The sequence below is a fragment of the Bos javanicus genome, chromosome 14, assembly GCF_032452875.1.
Source record: "Bos javanicus breed banteng chromosome 14, ARS-OSU_banteng_1.0, whole genome shotgun sequence".
Taxonomy (NCBI): Eukaryota; Metazoa; Chordata; class Mammalia; order Artiodactyla; family Bovidae; genus Bos; species Bos javanicus.
The window spans coordinates 31,140,619-31,155,577 of NC_083881.1; the positions used below are offsets into that span (position 1 = coordinate 31,140,619).

The 14,959-nt window shown below is 42.4% G+C and overlaps 1 protein-coding gene across 6 annotated transcripts in view; it reads left to right on the forward strand.

Moving 5' to 3' along the window:
* The window catches only part of SGK3 (serum/glucocorticoid regulated kinase family member 3), a 109,827-nt gene that overhangs the window by 46,069 nt on the left and 48,799 nt on the right, over positions 1–14,959 (forward strand). For 2 of the 6 annotated variants that reach the window (XM_061438889.1, XM_061438892.1), the window contains exon 1: positions 2,620–2,708. The exons of 3 other annotated variants lie outside the window; for them this stretch is intronic. The gene's annotated coding sequence lies outside the window, so the exon portion shown is untranslated. Of the gene's footprint in view, positions 1–2,619; positions 2,709–14,959 lie in introns of those variants that run through there. One more of the 6 variants, XM_061438893.1, reaches the window with a different exon arrangement.

Consider the following 14,959-nt stretch of genomic DNA (forward strand, 5'->3'; position numbering starts at 1 on the left):
TACAGCTTTATTTGCATGAAAAAGAAAAGGCCAGTATTTTAATTATAGCAAGGGAGAGAGAGAACTTACAAAAAACTGAAAATAATCATAATCTGATGAATATATTTTTAAGGACTCACTATAGGGGCTTCCCTGGTAGCTCAGACTGTAAAGCGTCTGCCTATAATGCAGGAGACCTGGGTTCTATCCCTGGGTTGGGAAGATCCCCTGGAGAAGGAAATGGCAACCCACTCCAGTATTCTTGCCTGGAAAATCCCATGGACTGAGGAGCCTGGTAGGCTGCAGTCCATGGGGGTCACAAAGAGTTGGACACAACTGAAGCAACTTAGCACACACACATAGGTACATCACTTGTTTGGCCATGGGGTGACAAACAATGGGTAGGCTACTTTTTATTTTTATGTAGCTCCATGAATCTCAAAGATTTGGTCTTCAAAACAAACAAATCTTATTTAATGATAATTTATTTTCCTGTGTCTTTGATCAGTCACATATAACTGCCCATCAAAGCTTTGGTTGTTGTTGTTTAGTTGCTAAGTTGTGTTCAATTCTTAGACTGTGGACTGTAGACCACTAGGCTCCTCTGTCCATGGTTTAACTTGAAGTAATTGTGTAACTTCAGCATTGTATAATTTCAGACAAATACAGAGAATCTTTATGTGATAGGTAACCTGAATAGCCTAATTGTAGATGAATATATAGTTTCTTTTAGGCTTTTTGAGATATTGAAAATAGCTTTTTCTTTCTGGATTGGCTGGAGCTTGGGGATATTCAGTAAATAGCTTATGGTTTAGTTTTGAAGATAAATATGATAAATAACAGAGAAAACAAAACAAGTAGTTGTTGCTGAGTGCCAAGTGGAGCAGTACAGATTCTAAGCATTGCAGCCATTTTATTACATAGAGAGGTTCCTGAGCTGAGCTATTGTAGTCCTGACAGGTAACTAGGACTGAGGAGAGGTATTCTAAGCAGGGAATAGTGGCTATAAGTGTGCCATGGCAGAAGTGTTGGCTGTTTATTGTGGGTACCATACAGTGAGAAGACAGTCTATCAGACAAATGTGTAGATACACAGAGAGCAGTTGGAGATTGTAGGTGGAAAAAGTAAGTGAGGGTCAGATACAAGATTCTGAGTTCTTTGCATTTGTACTCTGTACAGAGATGACATTGAAAACGAGAGGGGTCATTGAAGAGACCTTGAAATGGAGAAAATCAAGGACCTAGTGACTAGTTGTGAGGATTGAGAAGGAAGAAGTGTCTAAACTTTTGAGCTAGGACCAGAGTGTTACTATTATAACAAATAGAAAAGTCAGAGAGGAGCGCTTCAGTGAAATGATGCCAGAGATCTCTGAGGCTTTTCCTAAAAATTCCCAGTTTCTCTGTGTGTCTCCTAACTGGACAGCACCTTTCCCATGGCCCTTCTTCCTTATCATTGAACCTGGCAGGATAAAGTGGAGTGAGGAAGCGTATTTAAGAGATCATGAGGTTTCCAGGCCTAATCACTTCACTTTACAGATAAGGAAATTGAGGACTTCAGATATTGTGACTTCCTTTCAGGCCACACAGCTAGGCTGGCCTCTTGGCACCATTTTCAGAAAATCTTCTAGCAAAGGTTTGTGTATATCATTCCTGTTTGTGACAAAGTGAGTTGTGTGTTTCCCCACCATAATTCAATTAGTTGTTGACTTGATTCCCTAAATCGTTTTTTCACCTTCCTAAATCAACCAATAATTAAAATAATTCCTTTCCAGAGATCTGATTTTTTTTTTCTCTTTATCCATACACACCATGGCAAACTTCGAAGTAGTACACAATGGGCATTAATGCCAAACTCGGGTCTGCTCTGTTTAAAGGTTGTTTGAGGGGAGCTGTTTGAAGGGAAAGGGAATGATTAACATTAATTTAAATCTGGAATGATGGTTGGATGGCATCACCGACTCAATGGACGTGAGTTTGAGCAAACTCAGGGAGATGATGAAGGACAGGGAAGCCTGGCGTGCTGCAGTCCATTGGTCGCAAAGAGTTGGAGACGAGTGACTCAGCAACAAATCTGGAGTGAGGATACTTTCTGGGAGTCTTTTCCACAATTTTTAAAACAAGGAGGCTGTGTGATGAAGATAGGTAAAGGAATTGCTTCCTTTCTTTGCCCCTCGAAACCGTTCCCTATGACTTTTCACGCTTGGAACCCAGAATTCGTGTGACTGTCCGAAGAGAATGAGATTAGCCAATGCCCTGAATAAGTGAACTCTTGTTACGTTACGTTGTCTCACCCAGTCCAACACCTTAGCTGGAACCTGGGCAGAGTGCCCTCTCTTCCCTTTCCCAAGCCTCTTTCCTCATCCTACCCCTCAAGGCTGTCTCTCTCCTTTCACCCTTTCCCTCTGCTAGCGTCCCGCCCTTCCTTCCTCGGGGTCGGACAACCCCAGGCCCTCCGGGGCTGCTACACGCCTACAGCTCCTCTCGGAAGCTCCGCCCCAGGAGGCTGAGAGGGTGGAGCTGAGTGAGCAAAAGCCCGGCCCCGCTGCGGGTTGGGCGGGGCTGGCGACCGAGACGGCGCCGTTGATAGGTGGGGGCGTGGCTTGCCACGGTGGGGCGGGGAACGCGGAGGGAGCCGGTGGGGGCGGGAGGCGCGGTGTGGAAGCCTGTGGAGTGTGGCGCAGCTGTGGCCGCGCTTCCCGCTCGCCACGCGCTGGGCGTCTGTCTCCGAAGGTAAGCGTGGGCAGGTGGCCCGGTGCCGCGCCGACCCTGTGGAGGCATCCTTGGCGGGCGCGCCAGAGGCAGGTGTGGTTTGGCCGGACGGGTCCCGGTACCACTTCCGCGCGGAGCAGGAGTGCAGGGCGCGGGCGGGCGGCCGGGTGGCTTGAGCCCCGGAAGGCAGGAAGGGAGGGAGACAGGGTCGGGTTCTAGCTTCGGAGCGCGGGTTAACCGCACTAGCTCCGAGCCACGAAACTCTTCCCTCCACCCACCACACAAATCTCGAGAGACCTCAGGTACTGCAGAGACTTTATACTTTGTAATGTACATGTCTAGCTCGTGGTTCAGAAACTGTAGGAGAAACTCGGCAGTGAGCTTACCGGGAGCCTTTATTTTGACTTCGTGTTACAAAGTTTGCAGGAAGAGTGCGGCTGGTAATGGGACTGTTATTTCAGCAAGGACACGGAGGCTTGCACAGGCAGTGGATTGTGGAGATTAAGCGGGCAGGCTTTTGAAGCTGGAATGTTGGGGTTTGAATCTACTTATTATGAAAACCCCGGCAGTTTGCTTAACTTTTCTATGACTTTGTTTTTGCATGCGTATAGTGAGAATAATAATAGATCCAGCATTATAGGATTTTTTTCTGAGGATTAAGTGAGTTACTACTTAGTAGTGTCTGGCTCATGTTAGTCGCTCAGTCGTGTCTGACTCTTTTGAGGCCCCATGGTCTGTCCATGGAATTCTCCAGGCAAGAATTCTGGAATAGGTTGCCATTCTCTTCTCCAGGGTATCTTCCCGACCTAGGGATTGAACCTGGGTCTCCTGCATTGCAGGCATAGTCCACAGTAACTTGAGCCGTTTTATTATGCAATCAGATGGGCATTCATCTTCAAACAAAAACCTTCCTGCAGAACCATTGCTTGGAGGTTGCTTTGGAACAGTTTTCAAAGACTGAATCCCACTGGAAAAGTTCTCATTACTATTCTGTCGTGCTAGAGATGTGATCCTCTCCCTTCTTCCAAATCAAAACCACTTTCAAATGATACCAAAACCTCAGCATCTGGAGGATTGTTCTCAAAGAGGCATGAAGAAAGGCAGCACTTTTTCAGTGAGTGTAGCCTTATTTTAAGGAGAAGGCAATGGCACCCCACTCCAGTACTCTTGCCTGGAAAATCCGGTGGATGGAGGAGCCTGGTAGGCTGCAGTCCATGGGGTCGCTAACAGTCGGACACAACTGAGCGACTTCACTTTCACTTTTCACTTTCATGCCTTGGAGAAGGAAATGGCAACCCACTCCAGTGTTCTTGCCTGGAGAATCCCAGGGACGGGGGAGCCTGGTGGGCTGCCATCTATGGGGTCACACAGAGTCGGACACAACTGAAGCGACTTAGCAGCAACTTAGCTTAGCCTCATTTTAAGCACTAAACTCTGGTGCTCAAAAAGAAGTTCATCTCACTTTATACAGAACTTATAAGTCCTACTCCTTTGGGTGGGTACTTATTTATAATATCATTGCAAAATGAAGTAAACCAGAGTACATAAACTAACCATCATCATAAGAATCCTCACTTGCCAGGTTGAAACTCAGTATTGAAAGGAATCTGAAAAATCAGATGGGCTGCCCATCATAGATGAGAATCATACCCAAAGATCCAAAACCAGCAAGTGACAGGGCTTAGACTAGAATTCAGCTCTGCTGAGAAGCAGATTATAAAATCAAAGGATGATATTACTTCTGGTGTTGATGATAGTACTATTTTTATTTTTGACAGTTTTATGGTGCTGTGAATGATTTTTCTCAGCATCATCCTGCTTCATAGCTTAATTGCATGATTCATAATCATTCTTTAGCACCTTTGATTTAAATCACAAGTCTCAGAGTTGCCACATCAATGATTGCTTTGAGAACAAGATGATTGTCTTCAGCTTTGTACAAACATGTTCTAACAGCGCTTTAGTTTTGTTATTTTATACAGCCCTGTTCTCTCATGTAAGGAATGTAAACAGCTAGTGTAAACACATTGACCTTCTAGGCAGTTTATTATCATTGTGTTATTGGTGAAGTTTCCTTGGTTGGGTAAGATAGTTACCAAATGCTAGCGCAAGGAAATCAGACTTGAGTACCAGTCATGAAAGAGATACGTTGCAATTGCTACTAACTTCAAAAGCATCCTGAAGTGAAATTATTTGGAGATACTGGTCTGTTGCTTGCTGACTGTCCCCTGGCTCCTTGTCGAGTCCACTCCCTCACCTGTAGGTATTTGTTCAGATGTTGCTGTATCAGTCAGACCCTCCTGTTTAAAATCCCATTCAGCCCTACTCTTCGTGTAATATGTATTTGCCTGTCTACTTGTCTGTTATCTGTTGTCTGCCACGAGACGGTAAGTTCCATGAGGACAGGGGTGCTTGCCAGTTGTGTCCACTGCTATTCCCGAAGTGCCTGGCACCAGGGAGGGTCACATGCCGGCATTTCCAGCTAGGACTAGTAATTACTTAAGCCAGTTCACCATTCATTTTGCCATGATCCACCCTCCCCCATTTCTAGTTATTTGTCCTGTTGTGTTAGCTGCTCAGTCGTGTCCAGCTCTTTGTGACCTCTTGGACTGTAGTCCACCAGGCTCCTCTGTCCATGGAATTCTCCAGGCAAGAATACTGGAGTGGGTTGCCATTTCCTTCTTCAGGGGATCTTCCTGACCCAGGGGTCAAACCTGGGTCTCCACACTGCAGGCAGATTCTTTACCGCCTGAGCCACCAGGGAAGCGAAACCTGGAGGCAGTGTTGATTCCTCCTTCTCCCTGGCACTCCATGTGCAGATAATAGCTACTGACTGAGTTCTCTTGTCAGTTTTTCGCAGTCCTGCCATTCCTATTGCTGCCACGTTCCCATGTCTTCATGTCCTCCTGGATTCCATTTCGCCCTCTACACTCAGCTCTACTAGCTCCCTTCTCGTTTGCCTTCACATCCTCACCTGCAGGATGAAATCCAGAGTGAGAAGGCTGGCTCTGAGTTCTCTGTAATGAGATCTCAAATCCACTTTTCAAGCCTGTGTCTCCCACATAGAAGAAAAGTGATTTCCAGCCTATACTTGTAAATGTGAAAGTAAAATAAGGCTTTGATGGTGATTCCCTATAAAATTCCAGGGTTGCCTCACAACAGTTTCTCTTTCTTTTTTTATTAATAAGTAGGTCTTTTCCTCCGGGTGGGCAGGAATTCTGACAAATAGGACTATATGACTGTTACCTGTTTGTCCCGAGGACTTTTGCTGCTGTTTCTAAGTGCCCAGCCTTAAAAACCTCTCACATGTTACTGCTACTGCAGATACCTATATAGGTTTAGTTGGAAAATGTGTTTCCTGTCTCTGAAGTCTAGAGACTTTTATGACTTTTAAAGAACTTGCCACACTCTGATTGTAGTTCTCTGGGCATTTGTCTTTTCTTTTTTGGTACATACAAGGTCCTGGAGGACGGGAAGCATGTACACACAAATTCTAGTTACTTTTTTGAGGAAAGCAAGCTATGTACCCACTTAGCTCTTTTTAAAATAAAATAAAGTTCACCTTAATAGGTCTTTAAATCATGAAATATTGAGCCTCAGCGATCATTTCTACAAGGTGGACACTCCAGGAAGAAGGCAAAGGAAGCTCAGTTCTAGAAAAATTTTTAATGCAAGTTACTGAGGTCTGGATTTTTGGAAGGGAGAGCAATAGACCCAACACCCATGTAGGCTGCCAGGCCCAAGTTTAAAAAAAATACACAGACTCACTCAGAAAACCATTAGAACAAGATAGAGTCATGGAGCCATCTGCAGCTTTGGATTTTCTTGTGAAGAGTTATTCCTAAGCTGTATTTTGTATTTGCATCTCTTGACATGAATAATACTGTCTCCCTTTGTTTTCTGAGCTGGAAGACTGAACATTCTTTCTGACCTGCAGAGAGCAGTTTACCTTCTTTTCCTTCATTGTTTCATAAAATGTTTGTGCTTCTTTTGTTGTTTATTTTCTGGATATATACAGAGGATAAATGCCAGAAGCTTTTAAATTCTTCAGAGAAAGGTGATAGATACAAGATTCTTGAATTTGTCTGTTGTTGAAGCTTCCGGTTTTATTAAGTCTTCTGTCAGCATTTGGTTTCATATATTTTGCTTCATTTCATTATAAACATGCCCTTGCACATATTCTAGCTGAGTGATTGCTTTTATTTTACTTGTGATTTTTTTATTTCCTAATAGATTAAATCTTATTTACGGAAGTTGTGTAGACATTTCTGCAGTTTAATTTTCTTTCCTTCTCTTTTGCCTCCCAAACCTCAACTGGAGTTTTTCCATTCTAGGGCACTCATTAGCCTAATTTATTTTCTTACAAATATCTTCTAAATTTATTTTACCATTGCTGGGATGAATCTGTAGTTTCTATTGACAGGAAAGAGTTGGTAGGGAAAAAAAATACACATACGTTAAGTCCTAATTTTTGTGGATTTTTAAAATAATTATTTTTGGACTATAGTTGATTTACAGTGTTTTGTTAGTTTCAGGTGTACAGCAAAGTGAGTCAGTTTCACATATACATATATCTACTCTTTTTTAGATTCTTTTCTCATATTGGTCCTTACAGAATAATGAGTAGAGTTCCTATGCTATACAGTAGGTCCTTATTAGTTATCTATTTTATATATAGTAGTGTATATATGTCATTCCCAATCTCCCAGTTTATCCCCCTTCCCTTCTATAGGTTTGTTTTCTACATCTGTGACTCTTTCTGTTTTGTAAAGAAATTCATTTCTACCATTCTTATAGATTTACATACAGGTGATATCATATGATATTTGTCTTTCTGTGTCTCACTACACTCAGTATGACAGTCTCTAGGTCTATCCATATTGCTGCAAATGGCATTATTTCATTCTTCCTTATGGCTGAGTAATACTCCATTGTGTATTTGTACCACATCTTTATTCACTCCTCTCTTGGAATTTAGGTTGCTTTCATGTCTTAGCTATTGTAAATAATGTTGCAGTGAACATTGGAGTGCATTTATCTTTTTGAATTATGGTTTTCTCCGGATATATGCCCAGGAGTGGGATTGCTGGATCATATAGTCCTATATTTAGTTTTTTAAGAAACGTCCATACTGTTCTCCATAATGTACCAATTTACATTCCCACTAACAATGTAGAAGGGTTCCCTTTTCTTCACACCTTCTCCAGCGTTTATTTTTTGTCGATTTTTTGATGATGGCCATTCTGACGAGTGTGAGGTGATACCTCACTGTAGCTTTGATTTGCATTTCTCTAATAATTATTGATATTGAGGATCTTTTCATGTGTTTATTAGTCATCTGTGTGTCTTCTTTGGAGAGATGTCTGTTTAGATCTGCTGCCCATTTTTTTGATTAGGTTAAGACCTAATTTTTGAAATGTTAAAACTTTAAGGTAAAAATCTGCATCTTTACTAACAACAGCTAATGTGAGGTCAGGATTTAAAGCAAACATACTACAATTTAAATTTAAAGTGTACTATAATTTAAATTTGTAATTGACTGTAAATTTTGTCTTTGGGAAATTTCTTCTAATGTGCTAACCAGTGAAATTTTACTGTCAGAAAAGAACCTTGAAAGCAAATATTTGCTTTGGAGTAAAGTATCCTTTATCACACCGTATAATCATCTGTGTTTACACTGAGTCTTCTTTGTTTATAAAACGCCTTAGTTAAAGGTGTTATCAGATAGAATCATTCATGCAAATATTTGAAAGTTGTAGCATAGACTAATTATATATCTGTGGCACTTGGTAAGCACTGTGTAACTATTTGTTAAATTAAGTAAGTCTATATGTTTTAAGGAAAATTTTATTAAGATACTGTAGTATATTAGTATGTATGGTAATAGAATTGATCTAATGAAAGGGGAGAAATGGGTGATTCTGGAGACTGATGAAGGAATAATGAGGCAGTGGCTGCTTTGAAGATCTTACTTACCTTCTTTAGCAAATTAGAATTCCCAAGTGTTTCTTTCCACCCATTTGTTGAAAGAATAAACAAGCTAATGTATATTGGGGTTTACTGAGTGCATGGTGGTAAAGAAGTCACAAAATTTGCACTATAGTTGGGTCTCAATAAACAAGTCACATGCTATCTTAGATGTAAATGCTAAAATGGAAAGCCCAGGATGATGACAGAAGATTCATTTGGGGAAGGAGCACTTTAGTTAGGGTGATCGTGAAGGCTTGTAGGAGAAAGTGACCTTTGAACAAAGGCCTCAATGTGAAGGGCTGAAGAGAAAGCCTTCCATCTAGGCAGAGGGGACCCAGCCAGGGACCAGAGACCGGAGTTGGGAACATGCTCAGTGAGTGTGAGCCTTGGAGAGAGGCTGTTCTGATTGGAGTCTAGTGATTGCAGGGTTAAGAGCCCTGGTGCAAGGCAGCTGGAGAGGTAGGAAGTGGTTAGGTCACATGGGTGCTTGTAGGCTGTTGACAGTAATTCAGAGTTTGGATTTTATTCTAAGGGCAGGGGGAAGCAATAGAAAGAGTTTAAGGAAAGGAGTGAAATTATCAGATTTACAGTGACTTTAAAAAATCGCTCTGGCTACTGTGGGAAGAATGGATTGAAATGAGATTAGAAGAGATACAAAGCTGAAGGTGCTCCCAGGACACTCTGCGATGTGATGGTTATCGTTGTCTTTGTGGGGGTTTTTTTGGTTGGTTTTTGTTTTTCTGTGTGGTTTTTTTTTTTTTTTGGAGTTTTGATGCTTCCTTAATCTGAATTCTGCCAACCTCCGCAGTCAGAAGCAGCTTTATCCTAGCCTTCCTAGGGCCTGCGGTGTTTTATTACCACTGCTGGTTCCGTGCCACTTGCCCCTGCACTTTTCTCTTGCCTCATATAGGCACCCATCTACCTATTTCCCTGCCAATGATCATACTCCCCCAGAGAATCATCTCTGGAAGTGTTCTGGGTGGGAATGTGCTCCCCTCAACAGTGCAAAAGCGTGGGAAGCTGAGAATAGGGCAGGTGTTCTGGTGATGGGGACCCCAAGATAGTGGCTTTGGGAGGCTGATGAGGGTAGAGCAGAGCATTGCTGCTGCAGTTCACATCCTTGCCCTGTCAGTTCTGGAACCAGTGAAGGGACATGTTAGTTGGCATGAGGTTAAGGCCTTCCTCTTTCTCCTAGCAGTTTTGATTTTAATAGTGGAGAACAAAGGATTGTCAGCAGTCACTTCTGCTTCCTCACTCAGTCCCTTCCTTAAGTATCTAATAAAATGCAACCAGTTTTCAGAAAACCAACAAATTCATGTAACTTTTGTCCAGATTCTGGAACACTCCTATCAAATTGCTGGGTGCAGACTATTCTATATTGTGTCCCCACATTGGATATTGTGCACACTTTATTTCTGATTCTTGTATCACTGTTCTTTATCCAGAATCAGGATAAAAGGTGTCTCAAATAAGAGTTGCAGTAAGGAAAACTAGGACTGTTTTGTGATTACAGAATGAGAGCGAAATCAAAGAGGAGGGTGGGGTGAGAATTAGAATAAAGTAGGAAAACAGGAAAAGTTGTAACTGATTCATCATGTGTTAGGCTGGGGAGGTTACTATGTATCTTTCATTGGCAGATCCTGTTAGATTTTTCAGTTCTTCTGCAATGAACTTAGTTTATAGATGTGACAAAGAGGTGCTTTGTTTCTGTTGAAACATTTCCAATATATTTGGAGCTGGTAGTCTGTGAGGGGGAAGTAAACAGATTTAGATTATATACTCTTATGTAAACTTTCAGTGAAGTAACCAGTTGGCTTGGGGTAAGAATGTCCTAGGAAGCTGCTTTTAATATAGTTTAAAAGCAGACCTACCCACTTGACTTATAGCCTTCTCAGGAGTAATTCCTGCCCTCATCCCCCAATTATTTTTCTTGAATTCTCTAGGTAAATCCCCCTTCCCCAGAGCAATTCTCATACCAGTCCCCAAGCCATGCCCAGGGTCTGCATGAATTTTCTCTTTTCTCTTCCTTCACCGTCTCTGTCAGTTCCCTCCTTTGGATCCTTGTTTCCAAACACACAGTGTCCACTCGTGTTCCTGCTGATGAAGAAAACCTGTAGGTCCTCCAGGCCTGCTCCTTCTGCTCGGAACAGGATCATTATTAAATTCCCGATGTGCTTTGGTATGAATCACTGACCCCTCTCTGTCGTGTTGAGTTGAGTGGATGCTGATAGTTACGAATGCACCTACCTTGTAATTTTGGGTAGGCCCCATTAGTCAATACTGAACAGTCTCTGTGATTGTGGAAGAAATGAGTTAAGAAGGGCTCTGCTTTTATTGTAGAGGGAAAAGCAGAAGAATCTTCTGACTTTCTTATGAACTGTGTTTTTTTTTTTTTCTGCTGTCTGAAACAAAGATGGACACAATCCAGGCCAATAATTGCATACAGTGGACAAAAAGGTGAACATGGTGATGAAGGGGGAGAATAAGTCTTAATTAGTTATCTATTTTAATCAATATTTATCCAACATTTTTAATATAACTTGAATTTGGAGATTTCTATCATGAAATTTCATCTTTTTTCATATTTCTGCTTTTCGTAGGCCCACATTTTTTTAAAGTTTTTATTTATTTTTTTAACACCAAAAACATTTGGTATTGGGAGTATAGCCGATTAACGATGTTGTGATAGTTTCAGGTGGACAGGGAAGGGACTAAGCCATACATATACAGGTATCCACTCTCCCCCAAATTCCCCTCCCATCCAGGCTGCCACATAACATTGAGCAGAGTTCCATGTGCTATACAGTAGATCTTTGTTGGTTGTGCATTTTAACTGTAGCAGTGTGTATATGACCATCCCAAACTCCCTAACTATCCCTTCCCCCTGCAACCGTAAGTTCATTTTCTAAGTCTCACAGGCCCAATATTTTAAAAAATTGAATTTATTAATGCTCAAAAAAAATCCTATGATAAGATCTATTTTGGTATTTTCTTTATTTCATAATTTAGCTCTTGATTGTCCTAGTGATGGGACCACCACCACTCACAGCCGGCTCTGTTCCAGGCTTTTGATTAGATGTTGAGGGTGATGGTCTCAGCAGCACTCCCTGTCGCTTCCTGGTGGCAGAGTTGAAAGCTGCTTTTCCTGTGTGCGGCTCTCTTTCTGTAACTCCATGGTTAATGGGCACTTGGTGCTCCATTGCCTTGCCTCCAAAGGTGATTTAGAAGGGATGTGTGCAGCAGAAGTGTAGGAAATTGAGAGGCGGCGTGTGCACACTGGGCTCTTGGTGAGAGCCGTGTTCACATCCCAGTGCTGCCACCCAGAGGTCTGTGAGGATGTGGACCTGGTAGCCTCAGTTTCTTCATCTGTAAAATAGGAATAATGACCCTTGACTTCTTGGGTTGCTGTGAGAAGTAAGCTATGTGTTGGATGTGAACACTTGAAACAGTGCCTGGTGTTAGCACTCAATAAATGTTACTTTCTCAACCTTAACAGTATTGACATTATGGACCAGGTAATTTTTTTTTTTCCTGGCCATGCTGCCCAGCATGTGAGATCTTAGTTCCCTGACTAGGGATTGAACCTGCATCCCCTGCTTTGGAAGTGCAGAGTCTTAACCACTGGATTGCCAGGGACGTCCCTTTTATTTATTATTGTTACTTATTTGTTAATTTTGTTGGGGAGGGGTACCAGGTAACTTTCTGTTGTAGGAGCAATGCAGGATGCATGGCATCATCCTTGACCTGTAGCCACTAGCAGCCCCCCAAACTATGACAACCAAACATGTCTCCATTCGTTGACAGATATCCCCTGTTGAGAACAACCATACATACAACATTTACTAGCTGTGACAGTATCTTGGCAAAGCATTCTCACCCCTAAGGTCCTCTGAAAGTTCTTTTCTTATCTGACCCACTTTGTTTTGTTATATTGAACATGTCTGAGTTCATTCATGGTGTCAGGGCTTCCCAGGTGGCTCCGTGGTACAAGAATCCGCCTGCCAATGCAGGACACATAGGAGATGTGGGTTTGATCTCTGGGTTGGGAAGTTCCCCTGGAGAAGGGAATGGCTACCCACTCCAGTATTCTTGCCTGGAAAATCCCATGGACAGAGGAGCCTGGCAGACTGCAGTCCATAGGATCCCAGAGTGGAAATTGACTGAGCGACTTCACACACACATCTGAACTCAGTCTCCTTAGAACCATGTGACCTCCCTTAGGCAAGCCAGCTGCCCCTGGGAACCAGTCTGCAGGATGATCTTGTGACTCTCCAGCAGAACGAAGGCAGACTGTTTTTCTGTTCCTCTTTGAGAGGCCCTCCATACCTCTGAACCTGACCCAGAGTTCCAACTTTGATTCTCATGTGAACACATGGCTCTTTGTTCTTTTCTTTCTTAGTGTGGGATTCCTTTTTTTAATTAAACTTTTAATAGTAGAATAGTTTTTTTTTTTAACTTACAAAATTGTAACAAAGATAGTAGTACAGAAGTACCCATGTATCCAACATCCATTTTTCCCTATTAATGTTGTTATTATCTGGCAGCACCATGCAGAGGATCTTAGCTCCCAGATCAGGGATGGAACCCACGCCTCTGGCAGTGGAAGCACAGAGTTTTAACCCCTGGACTGCCAGGGACGTGCCTAGAGTGAGATTCTTATATCAGTCCTCTTCTCACTCCATTTTATTGAGCTTCCTGGCCATTAGATTTTTAATTGCTTCAGAATTTTAATTGCTTCAGTTTTACAGAATAAATACACCTTAAGTATACAGTCATAGCAAAATTGCTTTTTCAAAATTTTGCTTCTGACCATTTAAAAACGCGTCCATGAACCTTCTTCATTGCTTCCCAGAGGGCTCTTTAGAGCATACATGTGTTGTTGAGGTAGAGTGATCTAAAGGATAATGGTCCTAAAGTCAGACCACTACTGGCTCTAATCCTGACTCCACCGCCTCAGGAGGTTACTTCATCTTTTTATGCTTCGGTTTCTCCTTGGTTTCCTCTCAGTGGAGCTGCTGTGAGGAGCAATCAGGTTAACACATGTAAAGCACAGTCTGGGTTATCATCTTGCTTAGACACTAAATATTAAATATTGTTAGGTTGCAGGTTCGACTCAGCTTAAGGAGAGCCAGTGTGGTATAGCAAATGAATACATATGGATTTGGGGAGTCACAGATTTGAGTTGGAATCACCTGTTTGCTGGATACTAGTGTGGACAAATGATTTGATCTTTGTACGATTTCTTCACAGCAATAATTTCATTATTCTAACTCCCTTTTTCAGAGAAAATTGAGGCAGACAAGTGTGATATCTTTCAAACATCTGTTCCCATACCTGCCTGGCTTTATAATTTGCAAAATAAATTTGCAGTCTTTAGTTGCAGCATGGGAACTCTTAGTTGCGACACATGGGACCTGGTTCCCTTACCAGGAATCAAACCTGGGCCCCTCTATTGGGAGCTCAGAGTCTTAGCCACTGGACCACCAGGGAAATCCCTGCCTGGCTTTATCTTTAACAAGCCTGAGGATCCATGACGATCTGCGTGCATGTCCCTTTTGTGTGTTCTCAGAGTGTACCATGCATACATCTAAAATCATACTTAACCAACTATCATAAATTCTGTATAACCAACTATCATAAGTTCTGTATTGCTTATCATTCTACCCCATTTGTCAAGTTCCTTGCAGATAGAGTTTTCTCTTTGTCTTTGTGTTGCTTAGTGTGCAATGAAAGCTTAATAAGTATTTGTTGAATGAGGAAATATAAATTCATTTGAAGCAAATTGTAATGTATTTGATCCAGTTTACTGACTGACTGACTGAACAGTGCTAGGTTTCATCATTGCAAATCCTTAAAACAACCTTGTGAAGTAGGCATTGCTAGCTTCATCTGCTAGATTAGAAAATTGGAACTCCTATCATTTAAACTTATGTAAGGACTCAAGGTAGAAAATTGTGTATTTCATCCCCATAAGAGCTGTGGTCATAGAAGAAAGGGCCTCCCAACAGGAGCTTCGGCCTTAAGAGAGAGAGGAACATAGCAGCGGCCATGCCACAGCCTGCCCAGGAGGGAGCAGGGCGAGGAGACGCATGTCCTGATGCCCTTCTTTCCACCCCATGTCCTGCCAGTGCCTCTCTGGATTAAATCAGCCGGCAGCCAGAGGGCCAGGGAACCTGTGTGGTGCGGGCTGTGGTGGTCACTGTCCTAGGTTATGGAGTGTGGGGTGGAGCAGGGTGGAGTCTGAAAAGGAAAACAGAGAACGTCAGTGCAGTCTTCCTCTTTCTGTCCCTTAGCATTCGCTC